General features: G+C 40.5%; 1 protein-coding gene across 4 annotated transcripts in view; it reads right to left on the reverse strand.

Annotated features, from left to right (window-relative positions):
* The window catches only part of sulf2a (sulfatase 2a), a 129,037-nt gene extending 111,480 nt beyond the window's left edge, over nucleotides 1-17,557 (reverse strand). For all 4 annotated transcript variants that reach the window (XM_057845634.1, XM_057845631.1, XM_057845632.1 and 1 more), the window contains exon 1: nucleotides 17,439-17,557. The gene's annotated coding sequence lies outside the window, so the exon portion shown is untranslated. The remainder of the gene's footprint in view (nucleotides 1-17,438) is intronic.
* Nucleotides 17,558-26,463: the final 8,906 nt, after the last annotated feature.

The following is a 26,463-nucleotide window of genomic DNA, read 5'->3' on the forward strand; positions in this document are numbered from 1 at the left end:
AATAATAAGTTGACTATTAATGAGCGTTTTTTGTTTCCAAACATTCTTAAGGGAAATCAAGCTGCTTGGGCAATAGTTTTCGCCAAGATCGTCATCCATTGAGTTGGTTCGCCCGGTGTTGTGCCGAAAAATAGCCGACCCGCATGAAGTGTCCCCCCTGACGGGAACGCTTATTTATAACGCTTTATTGAGGTGAAAACATCAAATGTTTTCATGGATGCTTTACAGTAATGGATTTAAGACTGTAAAATCAGTTTTAAATAAATAAATTACACAAAATGCTAGTACTGTATTTTAGTAAAAAAATAGTGGACTGGGCCACATAACCATCTTTGAACAGAAATGTATTAGTCTAATAGTTTTCACGACCATATCCCAATAAGAATCACACAGGTATGACATTTATCAATTCAAGCAGAGTAAAATAAGACATATTCACGGTACAAGAAAATCGTTTCCATGTCCATCGATTGGTAAGAAAAAGCTGTTCGAGTGACGTGTGGGCGCTCAATAATAAAATAAATGGACAAATAAATAAAATTAACGCTCAATAAAGCGTTATAATTAAGCGTTCCCGTCAGGGGGGACACTTCACGCGGGGCGGCTATTTTTCGGCACAACACCGGGCGAACCAAACTCAATGGATGACGATCTTGGCGAAAACTATTGCCCAAGCAGCCTGATTTAGAATTCCCCTCAAGTAGTTGCCCCAGTCAAAAATTTGGGTCTTTATTATTCAATCAAAAAAATGTTGCTTCAATTAAAAAAAAAAAAAAAAAAGTTGCTTCAATCAAAACATATTTTCAACCCAAAAAAAGGCGCTTCAATAAAGAAATGTGTTTGAATGCATAAATAAAATTGAAACTCAAAAAACTAAAAAAAAAAAAAAAAAAAATGCATGTGAAAGCTATTTTTCTTTGATTAATTCTATTTATTTTTTTGATTGAAGTCAAGTTTTTTGGGGGGATTGAAGCAAATTTTTGATTGAAGTAATGTTGATTTGTGTTTGGGCCACATTTTGGCTAGGACATTTTTCTCTTTATTATTATTCAATCAAAAAATAAGTTGCTTCAAAAAAATATAGATTTTCAAAAAGAAAAATCACTTCAATCAAAAAAAGAAAAATTTTAATCATAGAAAAAAGTTTTTGAATGCGAAAAAATATTTGAGATTGAAAAATTTACATTTGAACACATTTGAATTTTTTATTGAAAAAGTTTTCTTTGACTTAAGCAATCCTTTTTGTGTTTGGCCCATATTATGATTAGGACATTTGTGTCTAAATTATTCAAACCCCCAAAAAGTTGCTTCAATTTAAAAAAAAAAAAAAAAAAAAAATTCAAATAAAAAAAAAATTCAAAGGAAAAAAAATCATTTTTAAAAATATTTTTTTCTCTAATATATATATTTAATTATATGCAAAACAAATCACTGTCTAAGGTCCTCGAAAAATAATTTTGACCCATTATAATAATGTTTTTTGTTCATTTCATTCATTTTTGTTGCAGTTTTATTGCTTTACACACACACATATATATATATAGATATATATATACACACATACAGTGCCTTGCAAAAGTATTCGGCCCCCTTGAACCTTGCAACCTTTCGCCACATTTCAGGCTTCAAACATAAAGATATAAAATTTTTATTTTTTGTCAAGAATCAACAACAAGTGGGACACAATCGTGAAGTGGAACAAAATTTATTGGATAATTTAAACTTTTTTAACCAATAAAAAACTGAAAAGTGGGGCGTGCAATATGATTCGGCCCCCTTGCGTTAATACTTTGTAGCGCCGCCTTTTGCTCCAATTACAGCTGCAAGTCGCTTGGGGTATGTTTCTATCAGTTTTGCACATCGAGAGACTGACATTCTTGCCCATTCTTCCTTGCAAAACAGCTCGAGCTCAATGAGGTTGGATGGAGAGTGTTTGTGAACAGCAGTCTTCAGCTCTTTCCACAGATTCTCGATTGGATTCAGGTCTGGACTTTGACTTGGCCATTCTAACACCTGGATACGTTTATTTTTGAACCATTCCATTGTAGATTTGGCTTTATGTTTTGGATCATTGTCCTGTTGGAAGATAAATCTCCGTCCCAGTCTCAGGTCTTGTGCAGATACCAACAGGTTTTCTTCCAGAATGTTCCTGTATTTGGCTGCATCCAGTTTCCCGTCAATTTTAACCATCTTCCCTGTCCCTGCTGAAGAAAAGCAGGCCCAAACCATGATGCTGCCACCACCATGTTTGACAGTGGGGATGGTGTGTTCAGGGTGATGAGCTGTGTTGCTTTTACGCCAAACATATCGTTTTGCATTGCGGCCAAAAAGTTCAATTTTGGTTTCATCTGACCAGAGCACCTTCTTCCACATGTTTGGTGTGTCTCCCAGGTGGCTTGTGGCAAACTTTAAACGAGACTTTTTATGGATATCTTTGAGAAATGGCTTTCTTCTTGCCACTCTTCCATAAAGGCCAGATTTGTGCAGTGTACGACTGATTGTTGTCCTATGGACAGACTCTCCCACCTCAGCTGTAGATCTCTGCAGTTCATCCAGAGTGATCATGGGCCTCTTGGCTGCATCTGTGTTCAGTTTTCTCCTTGTTTGAGAAGAAAGTTTGGAAGGACGGCCGGGTCTTGGTAGATTTGCAGTGGTCTGATGCTCCTTCCATTTCAATATGATGGCTTGCACAGTGCTCCTTGAGATGTTTAAAGCTTGGGAAATCTTTTTGTATCCAAATCCGGCTTTAAACTTCTCCACAACAGTATCTCGGACCTGCCTGGTGTGTTCCTTGGTTTTCATAATGCTCTCTGCACTTTAAACAGAACCCTGAGACTATCACAGAGCAGGTGCATTTATACAGAGACTTGATTACACACAGGTGGATTCTATTTATCATCATCGGTCATTTAGGACAACATTGGATCATTCAGAGATCCTCACTGAACTTCTGGAGTGAGTTTGCTGCACTGAAAGTAAAGGGGCCGAATAATACTGCACGCCGCACTTTTCAGTTTTTTATTTGTTAAAAAAGTTTAAATTATCCAATAAATGTTGTTCCACTTCACGATTGTATATATGAAAGTCAATTAGATGCAATGAGACTTTTCGGCCACCAGGAGGGCCTGTCCCCCCCCTTAAAATCCGCTTATGTGAACACTCAAGAACTAATCGGATCAATATTTTTAGTGTCCATGATCATAATTTTAATCCGATTGCTGATCGGATTCAAAGAAATTTTCCATGTAAACACACCCAACGAAACACGCTGACTAGTAGAGTTGATGTCAAACAAACCAACAACAAAATGAAGCAAACTCATCACACAGCCACACAAAATGTCAGCTGCTTTTAGAACTCATTGTTTCACTGTATGTTTTCAACCATGTGAATTTGCGAGTATATTATCCGCTTTTATAAAATCTCACAAAATCTTTTTGACATTATGCATGCATCTCAGCCATCTGTTGTCAAAGTGCCTTCAATGAATGAGCACGTACCTGAGGAGCCAGTTGCAAATACTGGAGGACACACACTCATTAGATGGTAGAGACGAGAAGATTAAAAAGAAAGATAAAACACTTCAAATCAACACTCAATCTTTGGCTGAAGCAGATAAAAATAATTATGGTAGTAATTACGATTATGGAAATGAGATTTGCCTTATCCAACAGGATCGCAGCGTGTGGAGGGCTCCAATCTCCCACTCACTGCCCTTAGCGAGTTAATAGCATCATAAGTTATTCACAACTGCGACAAAACTGCAGATAAAGGTCGCAGATGACCCAGAGATCTAAAATTTGATTGGAGCCAGGCCCCAATATAAAAAGTGGTAATATTACAAGGTTTTAGTATCATCTTTGCTATTTAATGATGGTGAGTCTCATGAGGTTGAAAGAGCAGTAAGGCTCTTTTCTACGGCTAGCAGGGGTCTTAATGCAGCAGCCCGTGTAGCACCTGCACCACTGCAGCTCAGCCACATACAGGGAAATTACTGGAATTTGATTGTTCTAACACATGGCCCACCCACACTGGAATTTTAATATGCGCACACAGGCACAGATGCAAACGATACCGAATTTGCTACTGTTGGAATGGGAGTGTCATCAAAAGAGTCCCTTTGCTACACTATCATTAGAGCCATGGCAGTGAGATTTACACACTGATGCCACTTCAGTGCATGGCCAGTTAACTGTAGATCACATTGGAACGCTCACTGCACATTAAATGTTTGCCAAAAAACGCGATTCCCACTCCAGCAGTCACAGTTGGAGGAAAAATAAATGTGCAAAAGGCGTGCTTATCAGCCTCCAATGCATGTTTTTGTATATGGCGGAAAACACAGACAAGACTGAAAAAGCAGTTTCTGGTCTGGCAACCCCTCTATAAAATAAACTGCTAGGGTTGTTCCGATCCTGTTTTTTTGCTCCCGATCCGATTCCGATCGTTTTAGTTTGAGTATCTGCTGATCCCGATATTTTCCGATCCGATTGCTTTTTTTTTGCTCCCGATTCAATTCCAATCATTCCCGATCATTTTTCCCGATCATATACATTTTGGCAATGCTTAAAAAAAAAAAGAATAAAACTCGGACGAATATATACATTCAACATAAAGTACGTAAGTACTGTATTTGTTTATTATGACAATAAATCCTCAAGATGGCATTTACATTATTAACATTCTTTCTGTAAGAGGGATCCACGGATAGAAAGATTTGTAATTCAGATGTGACTTTGTATATTGTGACTAAATATTGCCATCTAGTGGATTTTTATGAGCTTTCAGTAAATGATAATTCAGGCATTTAAGTTCTGCCCAAATGCATGATGGGAAGTGCATCCATGACTGTGCGTAGTGCTACCATTTGATAAATCTTCTCTGCGTTGGTGCCCAACTTAAGGTGTTAAAATAAAGATCAATTGCTACCTTGCTTATCCACATTACTTCCAATGATATTTCTATTCATAGAGAGAAGCTTTGTAAGGCATTAACCAATTAAAAGTCGGTTCCAAAGGCTGCCGAAATTCACCCTTCTTATTATACACTGTCTTTAATCTCTCTATATGGGTAAAACAGTGCCATTACAGATCGAGTGCGACAAAGCTAGAGTGGGGATCCTGCAGCGCATGCATTAATTGTGTTAAATATTTTAACGTGATACATTTTAACAAAAGTTAATTATTGTCGCTATCAGGATAAATTTGATAATCCTACCTTAAGCCTAATCTAAAGACTCTGGATGAATGTAGTAACATATTATGTTTGAAACGTTAAATACAATTAGATAACGATTTAATTATAAAATATATATATGTTAAAAAAAGGCATATCCGATATTTTTTTGCCGATTCCGATACTTTGAAAATGACGTGATCGGACCCGATCGAGACATTTCTATAAACTGCTGTATTTTAATCCAAAAGAACTGTTGTGTTTCATAGAACAATACGTCTATATGCTGCCATAGCAGATTCATGGCCCATGAAGCTCCGGAACTATTAATAATTTGTCCCTTTTACCCTGGAAACCCCCGTTTACAGACGTCGCGCAACCGCTTTTGTTTCAACCCAGCCAGAAAAATTTATTCAAAATGTCTGTCATTTTTAGCTTAGAATCATTATTCGGTGTCCAATATTTCGTTAAAAAAAAAAAAAAAAAAAAAAAAAAAAAAAAAAAAGACTTAAAGAAATTATTCACTCGCATATTTTAAACTTTTAAACAAATTACCTCAGAATGAAAAAATTGGTGTCTGTAAAAAAGTCACAGATATCTGCCTCATAACTATCGCTTAATTGTATTTTTTTTTTTTGTTACTTTCGCATTTTCCCCGATATGTTAGATGATAAATAATCGATCCAAACAAAGAAAAATAAGGTTAAAAGGGTAAATATATGAAAAAGAACATCTCGACCACTCCTTGATGTCTGCGATTTCTGCATCGCGACCCTTGTTATATTGCCATGCTTCACCCATAAAATTCCCCAAAAAATCCTGCTGTGGCTATTCACAGCTGTGTCTTGACACTCAATGATACATCCTAAATTTATGTTTTAGAGTTTTTAGATCAAAAAAATGTGATAATAATTCGTTGAAGTCATGGCGTCTGTAATTCTGCTCTCGCGTGCGCTCACCTCCGGATAGGGTTTTGCTATTTAACACTAGAAGTCCCAGAGAATTCTGGTACTCCTACTCGTCCCAAACAATGGCTGATATGGCCTCTCCCCCGGAAAACCCAGAGGTGGCAAAAATGACCCAAGTGCTTTTGAATTGGCCCGTCGTTGTCGGACAGACAACAGCCGTTCATATGGAAATGCAACCACTAGACATACATTAACTTCAAGACACAATGACCACAATCCATATTCCATGCCCCTGATTCAGTCCTTCTAAACGAAAGACACAATTCCTCAAATTGCAATTCTAAAATGCTTTTTTTTTAATTCTTCAAAACAATGTACACATTTGGGCCATTCTTTCTGTTGTAATGTGTGGGTGGAGTATAGGAGAAGTGAATTAAAAAATGTGTAAAAAGTGTCATAAATGCAATTAAATAAATGTAGCTTGACTTGAACTGACACAAACTATCACACGAGTCAAGGAGGAAAGGCCAAATCGGCCATTGCTAGGGAATATTAGGAGTGTTTGTCAAGGGAAAGGCCAAGTCGGCCTCTGCTGGGTTTTCTAGCGTTAAAAAACATAAGAAAAGAGAAGAAAAAAATGCCCTCCTGTTCAAAAATATTCTTCCCCCAGAAAATTGAGATTTTAAGCTTTCCAATGATGTATCACACATGCATATCGGACAATTTTGAAATTTGGCCATATTGGGGGTCTCAGAGCGGAACTTCAAGTCACCTGAGTGTTTTTCGCCATATATTGTGGCCACGCATCATACAGAATGAACCTATTTCTAAGGAACTAAGTAAAATTATGAGATTTTTTTTTTACATGATCATCATTATCATTGTTTTGCAGTCTGACATTGACACCGTATATTAAATATAATCTTTGAGTCCCTCTTACATTTTATCATCTGTTCTTCACTTGAGAGTAGGAGTGGGAACCTCTTGGTACCGCACAATACGATACGATTTGCGATACAAAGCTCACGATAACGATGATCTGACGATATAGCGATACAGCGATTATCGAAACATTGGTCAGGACATCATTCTAGGATATTGTACAAATAACTAATAAACGGAAAAATTCGTTCATTCTAGAGCTGTCCCGACTAGTCGACATAGTCGACGTCATCGATGACGTAAATCCGTCGACGAGCACAACATCCCGTCGACGGTTAATGAAGGGTTAAAAAAAATACATGCGTGGAAAGTTCAGAATGTCGGATGCTCTGTATGCAAGCGGGGAAAGCAGCACAAAGCCAAAAGCGCACCAGAGTGTACAAAACATTGACTTATTTCAAAGAAACAACGGAGGGTACACTCTTCTGTCCTGTCTGTTCAATGCCAAGCTTGGCTGCACGTCGGCCGTGAATAAACACCTCAAGCGCCGTCACCGTTTGTAATTTTTTTTTTTTTTTGTACACCAGAGGGTGCTGTCGCCTTACTGAATAATAATGTTTCATTGACAATGGGCCTATAGACCCTACTCACGTGACGTCACAGCCACGCCCCCGCGCCATGATGTCCGGATACTAGTCATGTTAATGCATTAGCGCTTCGTAAATTCCTCCTATTATGGCGTGTTTTTCTGCTCGTTAACATTAATAATCAAAACGGTAAAGTCGTGTGTGGCGGTCAGTTGCAAAAACAGAGAAGATAGACGGAGAGACTTGAATTTTTACCGTATTCCGAGAGACCCGAAGAGGAGACCGACATTGACTGCTGCAATTCGACGAGAAAACTGGGCTCCAAACGACTACCGCAGATTATGTAGTAGTCATTTTATATCTGGTAAGATGCATTTAATATATATTTAGAGGGTTTTGGGCTGACAACCACAATTAAGATCATTGCTAGGCTAATCGCCGACAACATACACGTATGTATGTAGTCAGAGTGCTATCGCTAAACCATATAAACATTAAAAGCCCTAGCTCAATTGACAAATGACATGAAATACATTAGACTTGACAGTGGATGTTAGCAAGAACAAAAGATTTTGAATTGAAAATTTCGTAACTCACCTTCCGAGCACAAGATTCCTGCCGAATTTTCGTGTACGAGGACCTGTTTCACCCAACCAGCAACGTAGCATTTATAAGCCTCCAAGCTCTTAAAGTTTTTCAAACTTTTGTGAGAATAGGCTGATTTTGTGTGGACAAGATAGTTGTAAATATCAGGATATCAGATGTCAGGCGAAGCCAGCGGGTCGAAAAACATCGATTTAGGCATCAAATACGGATCTGGCGAATGGATAAACTGAAGCTTTTCCACGTAACGCCTTTTATGCAACGGATCCAATGAGTTTACAGCGTCAGATAACACCGGGGCTTCCATGAATTGCTCTATAACTTGCTCGACTAATTGAAAACAATGAGAATAAGTCTGAAAAAGAGGTACAATATGGCGGCCGGAAACAGCGACACGCCCATTTTGTGACGTAGGTGAGTAGGGTCTATAAGTGCTGTTAGTATTGTCCTTAATGCTAACTGAAAGGTTTATTTCATGTTATGGTTTATTTTATGGTATAGAAAATTATATAAGGTTAAAAGGTCATAAATATATACAGTATATACAGTGATTGCACTCAAGGGAAAGATTGTCAATCATAAGGTAATAAATTAAGGTAAAGGCAATTCATTGATATATAAATAAGGTTTAAAAGGAAAAAGGTGAAAAGTTTTTGTTAATTTCTAATTGTGTTGTTTTATTTGTGTGCACCATAGCTCTTACAGTGTGATTACATCAAGGATGGAATAAAAGTTGTAAACCATCAGTTTAAGAGACCACCTTTTCAATCAGGGATGCTACACTAGTAAATTCTATCAGCATTTGAACTAATTGATTTATTATTATTTATGTGTTTATTTTTACTTTAATAAATAATTTAAGTGTTCCAATATGTTTTTTGTGAATTGATAAGCGTCAACAAAAATTTCATTGCTAAATTAGTAAACAAAAACAAAATAATTTTTTTTTTTTTAATTATTAGATTAGTCGACTAATCGTAAAAATAGTCGGCTGACTAATCGGGAGAAAATTAGTCGTTTGGGACAGCCCTAGTTCATTCGCTGCAATCCCTCCCACTCCAAAAGGATTGAACGTCTATGGCCATCAGTGGCAGCCAATGCCAGGCAAGGAGGTAATTTTGGGCCATTTAAGGTCATTTACCTGTTGATTTTCAGTTACTTCCTGTTGATTTTGGGGTATTTTACGGGTCTCTTCCATTTTATTTTGAGGAAGAAACCTGGGAATCACCCAAATGAATAGGCAGTGACTCAAACTCAACAGAAAATGACCTGTAAATGCCCTAAAATGAACAGCAAGTAGCCTGTAAATGCCCTGAAAATTTGACAGAATGACTGTGAATGCTCTGGTTTCGAATGAACAAACGTTCCCAGTCAACATGGATTGGGAGTCGAGCATCGTGAATGCAGCCTTAGAGAGTCAATGTTATGTTTTCGACCAAAACGCCTGCTCATCCATAATTCATTGACTATTCAATCATTTTTCCTGTTGAATCATAAATCAACGATTTGCCAACATTAGTTCATCAACTATAAAACAATGTTAACCCAACCATCGCCTGACATGCTATAGAACAACGTTGTTTCAACGTCACTTGACGTCGAAAATTTTGATGTCAACCATACTGATGATTTTGATGAAAAAATCAACGTTTGTTCAACGTCGGTCTGCTATCTGGGTATTATGGTAGAAGATTTTGGTAACAACTTCTTGTTTCCTTTTTATTTTTTTCAGACATTGACACCTTTTTAAAACGACATTTCGATTCTTGGCAGGAGCATATCGATAACCTTTTGGGATACAAAGTATCACGATATATCACCATTTCGATATTTTGTCACACCCCTACTTGACAGTGTCATTATGTTGAGGCAATACGGGATATGCCATCTGAAGTGCCTGATGTGGTAGACATTTTGCATTCACAAAGCAGACAGCAAAATAGGTGTAATTTCTAAAGTACATGCTATTTTGTGAGTGTCAGAATAGTTGCACTTTTACCATTATCATGACAGTACAAAGAAAGGCTGTAATGGGTTTAAAGTGTACTTAGAATCATTATTTCAAATGTATTTGCAGAATTTGAAGGCTGAAAAGTACATTTGGCAACTAGCGTGGTTGTTATGAAGATGTTCATGTCTATACTGTTATACACTTTTGTCTTTGCAGTTATGTAAGAAGTGTATTTCAGTGGGTGGACCACCTACATCTGCTCCGTCGATAAGTTCTATCAATAATGGGTGGGGGAAAAAAATACGTCTTTTGCATCGTTTATGGTTTTTTTCCCTACATAAAAAATAAATAAATAAATAAAAAATCTTGCTCAAATTACATTAATATTGCACCACTCTGCAATCTTAGTGGTCAGTTGAGTCACAGATGAACTCGACTATGTGCATATGAAGATGCAAACTGACTGGTTTCTGCAGATTTTGAATGGTCCCTCAAAAACAGCCCAATGTTGCTGGTTTTCAAATGGTTTATTACACTGCAGGTGTAACTATAAAGCTAAACACAAAAAGAAAATTACCCATATTGTGCACTATAATACAAGTGCCCGCTAACTAAATGCTAACGTACAGACACCAATGTATAAAAACTACCAGTTAAAAATCGACAACATAAAAACCAAGTTTGAAAAAAAAATTGTGAATTGTGATCGGATGATATTTTTTGGCCAGACTGCGCAACATATGCAAACTGTATAACTCTTTAAAGGGAACCTTGGACTTAAAGAGTTACAAGCTCTATAAGCCACAATTGTTCTCTTTTACTAAAATATGTTATTAGAAACACATAAAGTATTGCCATTAATTTAAAAATCTATAATATTTAGTAAATGTTTTGACCTACGCCATGTTTTATGCGCCAATGGATGCTCGTAGCGATGACGTTTATCTAGGAAAGTCAATTAGATGCAATGACACTTTTCCCTCCTCTCGTCTCTCTCATCCAGTTTTTCCTGTTCATTTTGCTTTTGCTGCTTGTTTTGTGAAATATCGACAGGGCTGTCCTGCTCATTAATGTTCCTCTTGGGTTCAAATTGAAAGGGTTGAACAGATTACCTGTTTCTGTCACTAGAGTCATACTCTGGAAGCCCGGCAGCGTAACCATGTGACGTCACCTCCCTGCGACGTCAACAACAATGGCGACTTACTCGTTAAACTAATTTTACAAATTGTATAACAACGAAAACATCAAGAGGAGTTTGAATATCAAATTATTTTAACTCATAATAACGTTTATTGTTAAGAACTACAAGTCTTTCTATCCGTGGATCCGTTTAAAGGGCAAGTGACGATGTTTGATTTGAAAATAAATAAATAGAAACTTAACTCCATGAAGACCTGGTATGTATGAACCAACATGTGATGTACACATATATGGCCAGGTGTCATTATATTATTAGTCAAAACTTAATTTTTAAACATTATTTTATACAGATTACACACAATACTAATACAGTGGTACTTCTCCATACGAAGCTAATTTGTTCCAGGACCTTGTTTGTAAGTCGAAATGGTCGTATGTCTAGCAGGATTCTCCCATAGGAATAAATTATCATTTCATTAATTCGTTTCACAGCCCGAAAACCTACACTAAATTCTTCATAAATACTGCTGGTACATTGCAAATAGCAATTACACAGAGCAAAACAAATAAATTCTAAATAAAAATCGGAATAAAAATAAAATAATAGTAATAAAAATAATCATAATACCTGTAATAATGTAACGAATCGGGTTCTAATGTTACGGATGTGTTTTGCGTGGCTGAGTAAGAGGTGCATTAGAGTTTTTACTTTCACTTTTCATCTTTTGTTGGCGAACTTGGCGTCAGCTGCGGCGGCAAGTAGACGTGTCGTGTTGCACAGTTTCGATTTCTTTGGCGATGTTAACACAATAATAATTGTCACCTTAACTTATAAAGACTGGCGAAGGGAGGTCGGAGGAGGACCGTCGAGATCATAGACTATAGAGGCGTGCGAAATTTCCCATTCTTAGATTATTCACGATTCGGCCATGGAAGATTCGAGAACCATTCACAAACATCTAATTTCCGATTATTGAATTATACCAGGTAAAGCGGAAATAAAACACAGTCAGCGCTGTCTTCAGGACGCAATGAGGAACGGACCGAGAGTACATATCACGTTCAACTCATGCCGCTAGATAAAAAAACAGCGCCCAGTTGCTAGTTGCCCACAAACATACGGCAACAGACGGCTATGGTAGATATCACATATATCTAGAACTAGATGTGAAATGACAGACGACGGCCGTGTTAGATCATATACCAAGAACTAGATGCGAAATGACAGACTTTCCCGCGCTAGTAATCAGGCGCCATCTTAAAGCAGTAGACTTCTTTAGAAGGCTCTGTTGTAATTACTTTATATCTTAAAAAAAAAAAAAAAAAAAAATCAGCAAAATCTTGACTTGAATCTATCTTTAAATGATGAAACAGTTTTAAAACCTTCACATCGAAAGTAGACAGAAGGGAAATTATGGAATAACGGGAGCAATTTTAACAACTTTGACGGATGATTCACAACTTTAAATTAATTGAATGTAGTTTAAAGCTGCCGATACAGAATGGGGACTTGAGTATTTTATTTACTGTTTTTAACGGTTAACTTGATACTGAAATAGTAGTTTGTTTAGCCTGAGAGGATTTTTGAACAAATTTGGAACTAGTGTACAAAAAATAAAGGGGGGGGGTTGTGGTGCATCAATAATCGTTTTAGAATCGAATCGGAGCTTCTGAATCGTAATCGTAATTGAATCGTTAGGTGCCCAAAGAGTCCCACCTCTAGTAGACAACATTCTACGGCCGTATTGTAGAGCCAGTTCACGGACGCGCACACAACACTCATATTTTTCTATCATTTCCATCTTCATTTCACTGGTAAGGGTCACCTTTTTCTTTTCTTTTTTTTTTTACCACCTGCACTAACATTCTTGGAATCCCTGTTTTTTTTCTCTCGCATGAAAATCTGCCGTGCGTCCGTCTTGCGGGAAAACAAAGAAACTGCGGTGCTGTCATAAATTGTCGTATTTTGAGCATGTCGTCGGATCTAGAGCGGATCTAGAAACAAATGGCCAGTCAAATTTTATGTAGGATGTCGAAAAAGATCGTGTGTCGAAGCGATCATATGTCGAGGTACCACTGTTTTATAAATGAATAAAATGGTAATTAAAAGAAAATTAAAAAAACAGAAGTATACTCTGGTTATGGCCTCCAATAACACTTGAGAGATGTTTTTTTTTTTTTCATATTATTAAACGAGTACTCTATAAAAGTTTAAACATGTTGCTAATGGAGAAGGTTAATTGACAATAGCGGATATGCAGAATATGCCAATCATTCCCTTTAGGTTGTGGCGACAATAAAATGGGAAGAAGTCAGTGATCTCTAGTCATATATATGATCCCCACAGAGGCAATTGTGTGGTGTCACCTTGACGGCTGTCACTGATATCCGCCACCTGTCACCCTGTGGCAAGAGATGCGGACCTGAGCGTCCACAATGCGTTTATCAATCGAACGCCATCAGGACGATGTCCTCTGCTTCATCAACAGCTTGCGTCAACAGCCGCAGAATTAGCATGCAATACATATTCATGTGTGTGCCTTGGCTGCATCGCCACCTCTTCTGCACATTTTCCAGCCACTTTACAAAACAGCACGTCAAGAGCCTTACAAATCCCACACGGTCACTTAGGCATTCACAGCACGGCGGCAGACAACAACATCAACAGGTCTCAAGGTCGCCGCTCCTAGATTGTGAATGATTTTAATTTGCCTCAGAATAAGATGACCGAAGGTGAAAAATACTAATATTTAACCACATAACTGAAAAAAATTTGTGCTCACTTCCCCATTAACATAGTGAGTAGGAGTGGGAACCTCTTGGTACCTCACGATACGATACGATTTGCGATACAAAGCTCACGATAACGATGATCTGACGACATGGCGATAAAACGATTATCGATACATTGGTCAGGAAATCATTGTAGGATACTCTACAAACAACTAATAAACAGAAAAATAAGCTTTGGCTGTGAATTGGAATGAGTTTATCACTAGTAGACGTCCAATCCATTTGAACTGGGACGGTGGCAGCGAATGAACATTCGTTCATTCGCTGCCATCCCTCCCACTTCAAACGGATTGAACGTCTATAGCCGTCAGTGGCAGCCAATGCCAGGCAATGAGGTAATTCTGGGCCATTTAAAGAGCATATGACAGGAGAAAAAAAGTCTTAAATAGCATTATTATGTGAATTAGAATCATATTTTGAGATGATTCGACTCTATACAACAATTTAGCAAAGCGCAGATGACGAGAAATTAGTCTTTTAATCTGCCAGTTAGCCACGCCTACCATTATAGGGCTCTAGCGTCCCCAACAGGTGGATGACGTCAGCGGGCGACTGGGCTCATCGGTTTTACTATTCAGCCCATTGAGGGGGAATTATTCAGAACGAGGAAAACACGACGAAGAGAGCCGCAAAATGTCATTGTTTCAGTCTCTCTATTCTAATATTTTTACAGGATATTCTTTTTACCCAATTATTTTTCCCCAATAGCTAAATAAATGGCTTGAGAAGGACCAGTCAGCCCGTCAAGGGGGAACTATTCACAACGAGGAAAACGCGACGAAGAGAGCTGCAAAATGTCATTGTTTCTGTCTCTTTACTTAAATATTTTTACAGGATATTCTTTTTATCCAAATATTTTCCCCAATTGCTAAATAAATGGCATGGTCATGACAAATAACAGTCTTGTGCTAAATGGAATATGAAATAATAAAAATGCACTTATTCAGGACATGGCAAAATTACTCCATAATGGTCAAAACTGTCGACTTCACCTTTACTCTCGCACCTCCCGAATCGGACATATGTTATTTCCCTTCCCCGGCTTCGGAGAATGTAAACAAACCAAGAGGCGTGACAGCTAGCCGACATGCTAACCCGAATCGAGTGATGTTTCAAAGTCTTCGAAGCGGAAAATCACACATAACTAGCCCGGATTATTTGACATGACAACTGGGTTGTCGATTGTGTTTGCGGATCGGCAAACCGCCCGGCGGAGAGCTATTTACAGCTCGTTCCCCGGAGGAGGGCGGCTGCAGTTGTTGTGCAGCTAACGTGCAGCTAATGTGCATGAGGAGAGCTTTTTATATGCCTATCAATGAGCAAACGTAAGTAGTCCTTTATTTAAAGAAAGTTTGTAGTGTTTACTTTGTAATCGCTGTATTCGTATTTGACATAAGACAAAACAAGATGTTTACTCACTTCCTCGTAAGTCCAATGGTCCCACAGTAGTAGTAGGGCTTGTTTTGGCCAATATCCACGGTGAATGGGAACCTTTTGAAACTCCAAAAAGGCGAACGCGCCTCTCCTCATAAAGCAAGATTTTTCTGCAGCCGTTTGGCTGGCGTGATGCGAAAAATAAACGTATTAATCCGCAAAATCAGCTGAATCCTTAGTCCTCATACACAACAGTACGGCTGTTTAGTGAAGAGGACGCCTTCACCCGTACACGTCACAGCGCCCTCCTCCTCAATGCAAGACCGAAGCCGGAAGTCACTCATTTTCATGGCGCGAGATTCAAAAAACTAAATAAATATAGCGATCGCTTCTACACACATCCAAGCGGTCCATATCATTCAGGAGCATAAAATACCGTGTGTATTATGAAATAAACATGCTTTTTCGTGTCACATGCACTTTAAGGTCATTTACTTGTTGATTTTCAGTTACTTCCTGTTTATTTGGGGGTAATTTATGGGCCACTTCCTGTTTATTTTTGAGTTACAGAACAGGACGTGACCTGGGAATCACCCAAATGAATAGGCAGTGACTCAAACTCAACAGAAAATGACCTGTAAATGCCCAGAAATTTTAACCGAATGACTGAATGCTATGGTTTTGAATGAACGAACGTTCCCAGTCTAAATGGATTGGGCGTCGAGCACCGTCAATGGCAGCCTTAGAGGTAACTGAGACACTATTATGATGCAAGATTTTGGTAGCAACTTGTTAGTTCATTTTTATTTATTTTCTTTAGACATTGACACCTTTTTAAAACGATATCTCGATTCTTGACAGGAGCATATCGATAACGTTTTGGGATACAAAATATCACAATATATCACCATTTCGATATTTTGTCACACCCCTAATAGTGAGTATGTAGAAAATGACTTGCACATCTGTGGGTGTGCACGGGCGTTTTGTGTGTGTTGCCTTGGGGACCTGTCGACAGGTAGACTTAGCTGGAGCATCTTCCTACTTGAGTCCACGGGCATCTCAGTGAGAAAAGAGGCCAGTTGATGTGGGGGTTAGCGATTCCATGGCAGAGTGCGTTGCGATAAATAATGAATGCTTTAAGAACATGTATCTCCCGGAGCTTCTTTATTTCCTTCCATCCCTTCATCCTCGCATTTGTTCATCCATCCACCCATATCGCTGCTCACAGCATGGACCATTGAGCCAGCTTCAACATGAATATTTCAACCTCGAGGTCACTTCTCGCAGCCTTCTCTACTATCGTAACCACTACAGTTTAGTGGTAAGTGTTGACACACGCGATTGACCCATAAAAATATTGACAAAACATTGATAGCGAGAACACTCTTTTGCCAAGAATATGAGGCTGGCTCGTTTGGAGAGGCAGCAGATACTGTCGTAATGGCTTGAATGGATGGAGGCAAAGTCTAAAAGTGTTACAAGAGAATTCCATAGTTTTTCATGCTTTAAGTTGTATCTCTAAATTTAGACCAGCGCTAACCCAGCGACTGCAAGTATTATATTTGACTGACTAGACAGAGTCTGACACAATGAATGTACCTTATTTAAAAACAGCACCCGCGGAAACAAAGAGTCAATACCTAATCACTGAAACAGATGACTTTTTACCCCGACGGATACTTAACGCAACACTGATCAATTCAGCATGACAATGTAGAAAACTATAGTTTTAAAAGCACTAATAGTGTCCAAAGTATAAACTTTTGTCCTTGAATTCCTAACCGCAGAAGGCTTTGATAATGTGAGCAGCTAAATACATGGAGTCCGGTCTTGCTACATGCACAAATCTCAGAGACGAGGAGAACAGATGAGAGTATTCAAGTGTAAACTAGGGCAAAGCTCCAGCACTGTTCCATCTACACACTAGACAAGTCCCGCAGAGGAACAAGCGACCACCTAAAGGCTCATACACATGTTCCTCTTTGTATTGAGTCACACATGTAAGCAAATAACAGAACACACCTGCTCCGGCAAGTCCGTAGCATCTAGTCCTTTCCGGTCTGTTCGGATCCAGTCGCCTCCGTTGGCAGAGTGAGGATCACTTCCCACCCCCCGCGCAGCCCCGGTGCAGATAGCTCACTATTATAGACGCACTGACAAGTGAAAGGAGAGAGGCGTGGTCTCATACGGGATAAATACAAGAGGGAGGGAAAGAAGGAGGAGTGAGTTTCCCTCAATTTACAATTCAATTTTGCTAGATTTTTTTTCTTCTAACGTCCCTCATCATTGTTTTCGCTACTGGCTTTTTTTTGTTCTTCACCGTAACTGTTCTGCCATGTTGTCAAAAAGTTTTTGCTTTTTATCTCTTGTAATGCTTACTTTGGTAAGAGTTTCTCATTTGCAGCCCAAGCCATCTGTTGGAACAAGAGAGCTTCACCTCTTCACACTCTGATAAAGGCAGAGGCACATAGGATTTTGAGAGAAAGAAATGGGAGGGAATGAGGGATCAATCTTAGCGGGGCAGGCGTGGGGAGAGAACACTCGCAGTGCCTGGCACACACACAATATTCATTAGGCTGGCACCTCTGAGGCCAGCAAGCTACACAGTGGGTCCAGGCAACATTGGCGATATGGCACGTAGGCACAAAAATAGAAGACAGATACCTCGATTTATCCGGAAGCATGCAAACTCCTTCCACGGGTGACTTCACGAACCAAATAAAAGAAAAAAACACACAATTTTTCCTTACAAACAGGATCAATTGAGATGGATAATCCTATGAAGTCAAAGAAACCATGTGTCCCAAATCCCTTCTTCACAATGAGGTTTTCTTCCTAGTTTTATGCCAGGCATTTCTCCTGAGTGCACGTGTCACCTCCTAACCCTGACCGTGGAGGGAGAGGCAAAATGGAGAGCAGAGACATCAATCATTGTCTTGCATGGCCGTTCCATGATGGATGCAACTGTTTATCCCTTTCTGCAGGTTATTTAGATGCAGTCACAGCCAGAGAGATTGGTGATGGCGAACTCCTCGCCTCTCCTTTCTTACTTGGTGGAACGACATTATTTTAATCTATTATCTGAGCTTAGAGGTATTTCTCCAAGGAAATTTGAGGGAGAGAAAGGAAAAGAGGAATTGTTCATTCCCTGTTGGCTTTTTTTTTTTTTTTATGGGACTATCAAAATTATCACGTTAACGGGCGACAGTTAATTTTTTAAATTAATCACGTTAAAACATTTGACGCAAACAACGCACATGCCCCGCTCAAACGGATTAAAATGACAGCACAGTGTCAAGTCCACTTGTTACTTGTGTTTTTTTGGTGTTATATCGCCCTCTGCTGGCGCTTGGGTGCGACTGATTTTATGGGTTTCAGCACCATAAGCATTGTGTAATTATTGACATCAACAATGGCGAGCTACTAGTTTATTTTTTGATTGAAGATGTTACAAATTTTATTAAAACGAAATCATTAAGAGGGCTGGTAATATAAAATTTCTATAACTTGTACTAACATTTATCGTTTAAGAACTACAAGTCTTTCTATCCATGGATCGCTTTAACAGAATGTTAATGTTAATGCCATCTTGTTGATTCATTGTTATAATAAACAAATACAGTACTTATGTACAGTATGTTTAATGTATATATCCGTCTTGTGTCTTATCTTTCCATTCCAACAATAATTTAAAGAAAAATATGGCATATTTTATAGATGGTTTGAATTGCGATTAATTAATATTAATTAATTTTTAAGCTGTGATTAACTTGATTAAAAATGTTAATCGTTTGACAGTCCTACTTTTTTTGTTTGCTAATACAGGTTTAGTCAATCGAGTGGGCAGGCAGATTGGTGTGTCAAGGGCAGTGTTGTCATAGATTACTTGAAAAAGTAATTTAATTACTGATTACTGATTATGCATCAAAAAGGTAATCTAGTTACTTTACTGATTACTTTATTAGCAAAGTAACTAGGTTACTTCAAAAGTAATCTTTAGGTTACTTTTACCAATGTTTCTCCCTTTGCCCTCTCAACATAAGAATGACAACAGAAATATGTCATTGCATGTAATTGACTTTCCGATAAATGAATTTAAAGGAGAAATGAAATGAAAATAATAAATACGTTTTTTTGAAAAAGATCAGAATTCTTCACGTAAGGCTTAATCTTCAAGTTAGCAGAGTTTTAATTAGTTGATTGAGTTGATTTCAACCACCATTGACTCGCACTACCTTGGCCCCTCCCGATCCCTGAAACTAACAAATAACTGACAAACTGTATTGAATTGGTTAAAATCAACTCCACCGACTAATTCAATCCCACTAACTTGAAGATAAAGCTAAATGTCAAAAATTCTGAATTTTGGGTTAGGGTTTTGGGTAGGGGTCAGGAACCTTTTAGACAAAGAGCCAAAACCCAACATATATTAAAATGTTATTCCACAAGAGCCATACAGTGTGTGTCTATATGTATGTACAGTATATACTATATAAACACACAGTGCACTAGTCCTTCTAAAAAAATAGAATATTGTGATAAAGTTCATTATTTTCTGTAATGTACTGATAAACATTAGACTTTCATATTTTTTAGATTCATTACACACAACTGAAGTAGCTCATGCCTTTTATTGTTTTAATATTGATGATTTTGGCAGAAAGTCAAGAAAAATCAAAAATCCCTATCTCAAAAAATTAGCATATTTCATCCAACCAATACAAAAAGTGTTTTTTCATACAAAAAAAGTCTTCAATTAATTATATCATCTATGCACTCAGTACTTCGTCGGGAATCCTTTTGCAGAAATGACTGCTTCGATGCGGCGTGGCATGGAGGCAGTCAGCCTGTGGCACTGCTGAGGTGTTATGGAGGCCCAGGATGCTTTGATAGCGGCCTTAAGCTTCATCCACAGTGTTGGGTCTGGACTCTCTCAACTTCCTCTTCACAATATCCCACAGATTCTCTATGGGGTTTAGGTCAGGAGAGTTGGAAGGCCAATTGAGCACAGTAATGACATGGTCAGTAAAACATTTACTAGTGGTTTTGACACTGTGAGCAGGTGCCAAGTAGTGCTGAAAAATGAAATCTTCATCTCCATAAAGCTTTTCAGCAGATGGAAGCATGAAGTGCTCCAAAATCTCCTGATAGCTAGCTGCATTGACCCTGCCCTTGATACAACACAGTAGACCAACACCAGCAGCTGACATGGCACCCCAGACCAGCACTGGCTGTGCGTACTTGAATGGCATTCAAAATTTGCTTTCATCTGAAAAAAGCACTTTGGACCACTAAGCAACAGTCCAGTGTTGCTTCTCTGTAGCCCAGGTCAGGCGCTTCTGCCGCTGTTTCAGGTTCAAAAGTTGCTTGACCTGGGGAATGCGGCACCTGCAGCCCATTTCCAGCACACGCCTGTGCACGATGGCTCTGGATTTTTCTACTCCAGACTCGGTCCACTGTTTCTGTAGGTCCCCCAAGGTCTGGAATCGGCCCTTCTCCACAATCTTTCTCAGGGTGCGGTCACCTCTTCTGGTTGCGCAGCATTTCCTGCCACACTTTTTCCTTCCCACTGAGGTGCTTTGATACAGCATTCTGGGAACAGCCTATTCGCTTAGAAATTTCTTTCTGTGTCTTAGCCTCTTGGTTGAGGGTGTCAATGATGACTTGAGAGGTAGAAAAGCGCTATACAAGTATAACACCATTTACCATTTACCTTCTGGACAACAGTCAGGTCGGCAGTCCTTGAAGTGTCCAAGATTAATGTTCGAATGCGCCACCAGCGCCTTGTAGCTTCATGTCAAGCGAGCTGGTGGGTTCCACATTTAAGATGACGGGTTGGCAGAGAGCCTTATGCGCTCATCATATATGGCTCGCCAGACAGGTTCTTGACTCCTGGTTTAGGGGTTAAGGTTAACAGCATACTAGTGCCAATGTAAAACAATGCAAATTGACTGCACAATAATCAACAACACACAAATGAATTGCACAGTGCAATAAACACTAAGGTGGGGACGGTTGTGGATGCGCGCACAACCCGGAACACGTCATACACACACGCGGTCAATTGAGCCACAAAACATGGCGGCAACTAAGCACTATACATTCAATTGGACTTAAAACACATCCCATAGATGCTAAATGAAGACGTCACCTCATGGCATAAAAGTGCAACACGAATATGATGTAAACAATGCTTGCCGATGACTACCCGCCATTGCAACGGCAAAGTTACAAACGGTTGCGCATGTAGCAGCTCCAACCTATCGCTGGAACCCTCCATAATGAAGAAAAAATACACACAGATCAAAACTTCCTCGAACATCTCAACAGGTGGCTGCACTTTGCTCGAATGTGCACCCGCCCAGGCACACGCCTTTCTCAGTCCCAAAACACTTATCTTAATCTCTATAAAATCGAGTTTGTCTGTGTGTTCGTGTCTTATGGATGCCGAAACGGCTGGGCGGATTTGGAAGAAATTTTACACAGTTGTATTTTATGTGTCTGGGAGTGTTCTTAGATGGGTTTGATCTCTTTAGGCCTCCATTTAGTGTGGAAAATGATTTTGAAACTCCAAAAATTAGCATAGAAAACCCCTGATTATGAAGGCGACAGCGCCATCTTTTGGGCAAAAGAGGCATCTCTTGCGATTGCAATGTAGCAGTTGGCTTTCAAACTTACCGGTTTAATGTGCAAATTTAAATGTTTTGTATTGATATGTTGTGGCTTAGAATACTCCACAACAAGCTGGATTTAATTATTATTATTTTTTTGTTACAATTTTCTTGAATATTGATAAGGGACTCATTTGGAACAGATATCTTAATTTCTATAAAGGCGAGTTTGTCTGAGTGGGTGTCTGTGTGTTCGTGTTTTATGGACGCTGCACGGCTGGGCGTATTTTAACGAAATTTTACACAGTTGTACTTTATGTGTCTGGGAGTGTTCTTAGATGGGTTTGATCTCTGTAGGCCTCCATTTAGTGTGGAAAATGAATTAAAAAATTAGCATAGAAAATGCCAATTTTCACTTTTTCACCCGAGCAACGCCGGGCCATACTGCTTGACAAATCTATCCAGCATATATGTATATACAGGGTTAGGGTTTAATATTTGATAAACTGCCAATGGGAAAACCCATTGGCAGTGTATCAAATACTTGTTCTCTCCACTGTGTATATATATATATATACATATATATATATATATATATATATATATATATATATATATATATAAAACAACATAGCCGTAGTATGCCCGGTAACGCTAGGCCATACTGTTGTGCCAAGTAACTCTGTAGTACCTCATAAAATGCCATTCTTCTTTTGTCCCACCCTCCTAGTAATGAAATTTATTCTTGAATAAACAAGTTAAAATGAAATTTAAATGTCATTTTTGACATTTGACATCATTATTTTATTGGCGTCTCTTAACTTTGGTGACAACATCTGTTTTAAAAAACATAAAATTTCAAATACTAATTATTAATCTTGGAATGTGTGTCCTACAACATGCATTCCAACACTGTTACCCTTACCTTTTTATCCTAGTAGAAGAAGAAAGCAATGTATCACATAACTATGTTATAGGACGTGAGTGGTGCATGCGCAGTACATGCACAAGCTAAACACGCATGCGTATGTTTGCGACCTTTTTGAGCATCTACTGCACTTGATGTGACTCGCACATGCTTGACGACACCAAGAGATTTGGTTACGATGATGTCACGAAAAAGTTTGTGAATGAGAAAGAGGATTTGATGTGTTTAGAACATTTAAGCTGTGTTATGACGGCAAGCCGTTATTGTGGATCCAAAAACACAGACCAGGAGATCAATAGAGCAAATGTTTGTGTTTAATTAGTATAACAAAGGGCGCACGCTAGAAAGCGCGGATATAACAAGTACAACTTAGGACGCACGCTAGAAACGTGGATAGAACAAGTACAACTTAGGACGCACGCTAGAAAACGCGGATATAACAAGTACAACTTAGGACGCACGCTAGAAAACGCGGATATAACAAGTACAACTTAGGACGCACGCTAGAAAACGCGGATATAACAAGTATAACTAAAAGAGCACCCAAGATGGCGTGAATATAACAGAGTACAAAATCCTAACTACAAAATCCAGAAGAGCACAAAAGTAAATAAGATCAAACCAGAACACGACCGAAGAACGTCGGAAGGCACCGAGGATGACGATGAGCACACAGCGGTAAGCAAGGCAGGAACAAGCATATGCAATAGTCCGACACTCGCAGACGGTGACAGGAGTCCTTAAATAGTGAGCGCTCCTAATGCGCCACAGGTGTGCGGCCACAGCCCCGCCCATCCAGCTGAATCAGATGCTGGAAAGAAAAAACAACTGAGAAGGCATACAGATATGACAGAACCCCCCCCTCAACGGACGCCCCCTGGCGGACCACCTGGTTTCGAGGGATGAAGGGAGTGGAAATCCCGCAAAAGCGATGGATCGAGGATCCAGGAGCGGGGGACCCATTGGCGCTCCTCAGGGCCATAACCTTCCCAGTCGACCAGGTACTGCACCCCCCTTCCCCGCCTCCTAGAATCGAGAATAGTACGCACCGTATATACCGGCCCACCGTCAACCACGCGAGGGGCAGGAGGAGGCACTGGTGGAGGGTTCAGGGGGCTAGTGGAGACCGGCTTGAGCAGAGACACGTGGAAGACTGGGTGGATCTTCATTGAACCGGGAAGCTGTAGCCTGACCGCGACGGGGTTCACCACAGAGTCCACAGCAAAAGGGCCCACGAACCTAGGGCCCAACTTCTTGGAAGTCCCAGCAAGGTTCAAATCCCGCGTTGATAACCAGACCATCTGGCCCGGACGATAGACCGGAGCGGGTCTTCTGTGGCGGTCAGCAATCAGGCGGTTGCGGGCTGCAGTGCGGACTAGTGCAGCCCTAGCGTCCCTCCAGACTCTATGGGCCCTCCGCAGGTGCACTTGGACGGACGGCACGACGACCTCGGCTTCCTGAGAAGGGAACAGTGGTGGTTGGAACCCGTATGCCGACATAAAAGGCGACCTCCCAGTGGCTGAGCTAATGAGGGTGTTGTGGGCATATTCCACCCAAGGCAGGTGTGAGGCCCAGGAGGCCGGATGCAGTTGGCAAACGCAACGGAGGGCAGCCTCCAGCTCCTGGTTGACCCGTTCTGTCTGTCCGTTGGACTGTGGGTGGTAGCCGGAAGACATACTTGACGTGGCCCCCAGAGCTTTGCAGAATGCTCTCCAAACCCGAGACACAAACTGGGGTCCCCTGTCAGAAACTAGGTCAGACGGAATGCCATGGGTTCGAAAAACGTGTGTTACCAGCAGGTCAGCGGTCTCCAGAGCTGAAGGCAACTTGGGGAGAGCGACGAAGTGCGCCATCTTGGAGAATCGGTCAATCACTGTCAAGATGACGGAATATCCCCTTGAGCGTGGAAGGCCAGTAATAAAATCGAGTGCAACATGGGACCAAGGACGAGATGGAACAGGCAACGGACGCAGAAGTCCTGCTGGAGCTTGATGGGCCGATTTGCCCCGAGCGCAGATGGAACACGCAGAAATGTAGTCCATGACGTCCTTTCGCAAACCCGGCCACCAAAACCTCTGGGAAATGAGGAAGAACGTGCGGGACACACCCGGGTGGCAGGCGAACTTCGAGGTGTGCCCCCACTTTAGCACTCCTGCACGCTGAGCGTCCGGAACAAAAAGTTTGCCAGCAGGGCAGCCTCCGGGCACCCTAACACCCCGTAGAGAGTCTTCCACTAGCCGCTCAACCTCCCATCGGAGTGCGCCGATGATCAGGTTCTCTGGAACAACAGGCTCCTCTGAAGACATTTCCTCCACCGGTTCATGAATTCTTGACAAGGCATCGGGCTTCCCGTTGCGTGATCCCGGACGGTAAGTAATCACATAGTTGAAACGTGTCAGGAACAGCGCCCAACGGGCCTGGCGTGTGTTGAGGCGCTTGGCAGCCCGGAGGTACTCCAAATTCTTATGGTCGGTGAGTATTTGGAACGGCACCTCCGTCCCCTCCAACCAGTGCCTCCATTCCTGTAAAGCCTGAACTATAGCGAGCAGCTCCCTGTTGCCGACGTCATAATTTGCCTCCGCGGGGGTGAGGCGGCGGGAGTAGAATGCGCAGGGGTGTAGTCTCTGGTCGACTGCAGACCTCTGGGATAGGATGGCCCCCACTCCGGAACTCGACGCATCAACCTCGACCACAAAAGGAAGATCTGAGTCAGGGTGAACAAGGACAGGTGAGCTAGTGAATGCCCTTTTAAGACCTACAAAAGCGGCTTCCGCCACAGAGGACCACACAAACGGGCGTTTATTAGAGGTCAACCTGGTAAGGGGCTCGGCCCTCATACTATAGTTCCGGATAAAACGCCTATAAAAATTGGCAAACCCGAGGAACCTTTGTAACTGCTTACGTGAAGTGGGGGTTGGCCAATCTGCAACTGCCTGAATTTTGGCTGGGTCAGGCCGTAATTGCCCTTTTTCGACGATGAAACCAAGAAATTGCATTGACCCGCGGTGGAACTCGCACTTCTCGGCCTTGACAAACAGCCTATTCTCCAGAAGCCTTTGGAGGACCATGCGGACATGTTGGCGGTGTTCCTGCAAGTTTCTAGAAAATATTAAGATGTCATCTAAATAAACAAAAACAGAAAACATTTAGCATGTCACGAAGCACATCATTTATGAGGCTCTGGAAAACAGCGGGTGCATTAGTCAGACCAAAAGGCATGACTAGGTATTCAAAATGTCCGAGCGGGGTTTTGAAAGCGGTTTTCCACTCATCTCCATCCCGAATCCTAACCAAGTGGTAAGCGCTGCGCAAGTCTAACTTGGTATATATGGTGGCTGACTTTAACGGTGCGAAGGCCGAATCTAATAATGGCAGCGGATATTTGTTTTTAACAGTAATCTCATTAAGGCCCCGGTAGTCAATGCATGGCCGAAGACCCCCATCTTTTTTGCCAACGAAAAAAAACCCCGCTCCCAACGGTGAGGACGAAGGGCGAATTAGGCCAGTT

Source organism: Corythoichthys intestinalis, chromosome 9, assembly GCF_030265065.1.
Source record: "Corythoichthys intestinalis isolate RoL2023-P3 chromosome 9, ASM3026506v1, whole genome shotgun sequence".
In the NCBI taxonomy this organism is placed as follows: Eukaryota; Metazoa; Chordata; class Actinopteri; order Syngnathiformes; family Syngnathidae; genus Corythoichthys; species Corythoichthys intestinalis.